The following is a 2,990-nucleotide window of genomic DNA, read 5'->3' as shown; positions in this document are numbered from 1 at the left end:
ACCTTTTGTCAGTATATAATGTGTTTCTTTGTCTCTTGTGAAGATTTTTTACTTAAAAGTCTATTTCTCTGTTATTAGTAGACATTCTACTAATTTGTCTTTTATTTTTTTTTTACTGATCATATTTTATTGGGCATTAATTCTTACTTAAGATATGAAATCATTCAGCAATTATTGAGTTCCTCAGAGAGGGATGCTTGACAAAGAAGATCAAGGTCAAACGATATATAAAAACTCCCAAAAAATCTTAAAAATGAAGAACAAAGTTGAAGAACCCACACTGATGATTTCAAAACTTACTATAAATTTACCTTCCACAAGGGTCCTTCTTCAGTGGTAGTTGAATAGGTACTAATACTTGCGTTCCTTGTAAGAAAGGGGAAAGTTAAGAAATACTTAAGCTACCAGCTCCGTAGAAACCCCACATATGCATCTTTTCTTCACATTGACATAGTTGTTGTAATACTGGTAGTAACCTCTTTGAAATGCTCCAACAATAACTCTAGAGCTAAAATCCTGAATCAGTCTCTGGCTTTGCAAGTCTCCAATTTTGATATCTATGAGTTTCTTCTCTTTCACTGATACAAATGATGTCATCTTGTAGTCCTGGTTCTCTGGATCAATTATTTTTACTATTTTTATAGACTATTTTTTCCTTCCTTTTACTTTCAACTGATTGTGCCTTTGGATAAAAAGCATGTCCCTTTTAGACAGCATATAGTTGGATCACATTTTATCCATCATGCATGTTTCTATCTTTACTTGGAGGGTTTAATCCATTTAAAATAAAGTAATTGATGATAAGGAAGGACTTATTTGTGCCACTTTGTTATTCATTTTCTATATGTCATATATCTTTTTGTTCCTCAATTCTTCCATTACTGCCTTCTTTTGTGTTTAATTAAATTTTTGTTGTGAACAATTTTGATTCATTTCCTAGTTCCATTTCCGCATATAATTTTGCTATTGTCTTCAGTGGTTATGTTGAAGTTTCAAATAATACATTAAATTTATAGCAACATAGTTCAAATTAATACCACCTTTTCTTCAATAACATATAAATTATGTTCCTGTATATCTCCATTCCTCCTCCTTTATATTATTATAATGCATTTAATCTTTATACATTTGTGCCTATTAACAAAGATTTAGGTATTTGTCTTTTATCATAGAGGGAAAAACAAGGAGTGACCAATCAAGAGTATATTAATGTTGACCTTTGTATTTACCCGTATAATTACTTTTGCTTCCTTTCCTTCTGGAGTAGTGTTGGCATGCCTGATGTTTCACATGTGTGTTATCCTCTGGTCATATTTCTTCACTGTTTTCGTTCTCTATTCCTCAACCTGGATAGGTTCATTTACTTGTCTTCGTATTCAGTGATTCTTTCTTCTGCATCCTAAAACCTGCTCTCGAAAACTTGTGATAAATTTTCCATTTTAGTTAATTTAGTTTTCAGCTGCAGGATTTTTGTTTGATTTTTTAAAAATAATTTTTATCTCTTTACAATTTTCTGTATTTGCGTGTACTTTGTCCTTCTGATTTCCTTTGTTTCCCTGTCCATTGTTTCCTTTGCTCTTTAAGCATGTTTAAGGCAATCAACTTAAAGCCTTTGTCTCATATGTTCAATATTTGTGCTTCTTCAGGGACAGTTTCTGCTCATTTCTCTCTCTTTCTCTCTTTTTTTGTGAATGAGCCATATATTCTTTTTTCTTTGTACACCTTAAATATTTGTTGAAAACTGTACACTTTGAATATTACGATATGAAAGGAAGAAAGAGAAAAGAAAAATGAAATGGAATTTTTAACAGACCTTCCAGGACCTTGCAGATTGGCCTGTACTGGGGCGTTCTTCTGTCAATACATAAGCAAGGCTTTTACAACTCTGCCTTAGGTTTCTCTTCCTGCTTGCACTGAACCTAACAAACAGCCAAAACTAAAAGCTTAAGGCATAATCTGTTTTTTTGTAAGCATTCCTCCTGCTCTGGCTTTCTAAATTTCTAAGATATATGTAGTAGCTTTTTAAAGTCCCTATTATCAAAAGCAAATCTCTAGGAGAAGTCAAGATGGCAGTGTAGGCAGGCTCTGAACTCACCTGCTCCCATGGACACAGTCAATTTACACCTACTTGTGGAAAAATTACCCCTGGGACAGAACTGAAAACTGGATAAGAGGATCTTCTGCAACAACGGACAATACTAACTGAGGTAGAAGAGGCAGAAACTCCCTTCTGGAGAGCAAAAACGCCACCTTCATGAGCCGCCAGCGTCATGGCCATCTGGGAGCAGCCCAAAGGTACAAAGCCCTCCCTGGAGGCGTGGGGCCCTGAGCCGGGGAATGCCCCCACTGTGGGCATTTTGTGGACCCAGCACAATCGAGACAAGTGGTATAATATCTGACTTTGCCTGCTACTAAAACATTGGGGAATACCCCCAGAAAAGCTAGTTCACAAAGACATTAAAACCGGGTCTTAAAGGGCCCATGCACAAACTCACCCATTTCAGAAAGCAACCTAAAATCACCAGAAAGAAAGGTGCACAGTGCTGTGGTGAAAAGAGACTCACCTAATGGGCCCTGTGTGCATCTCGTGAGAGGTGAGACCTCTCCGGGGACTGGGACATTGGCAGCGGCCATTGTTGGCCTGGTGTGGGCGTGCTGACACAGACGCCTTTCGAGTTCTCCCTGGGGCCTGCTAGCCCAGATCTGCTCCACCCACTAGAGCACTGATTTAATCCAGCTCAGCCAGGGCAGGCAGCCCACCCTAGAGACTGGCCCCACCCAACAACAAGCCCTCAGGCAACTTGTGGACCTGCATAGATTGGTGACTGGATTCTCTGCAGCCTGGCAACTGAGCCGACTTAGGTGGGGCAGAGCATGCACGAAGAGTGGGTGGAGAGTGTGGGGCAGTGGTGGAGTGTGTGGGCTCCCGCTGTGGAGAGACTGGGTCCGCTTCGGGTGGTTGGGATGCGCACACGGGGCAGCACTGTGTT

At 39.3% G+C, this 2,990-nt stretch overlaps 1 pseudogene; it reads right to left on the bottom strand.

Moving 5' to 3' along the window:
- Window positions 1–351: 351 nt before the first annotated feature.
- LOC147911644 (ATP synthase F(0) complex subunit f, mitochondrial pseudogene) lies at window positions 352–597 on the bottom strand (annotated as a pseudogene).
- Window positions 598–2,990: the final 2,393 nt, after the last annotated feature.

Source organism: Ceratotherium simum, chromosome Y (assembly GCF_057802395.1).
Source record: "Ceratotherium simum simum isolate JZ-2026a chromosome Y, ASM5780239v1, whole genome shotgun sequence".
Taxonomy (NCBI): Eukaryota; Metazoa; Chordata; class Mammalia; order Perissodactyla; family Rhinocerotidae; genus Ceratotherium; species Ceratotherium simum.
This window is presented reverse-complemented; position numbering and strand designations above follow the sequence as displayed.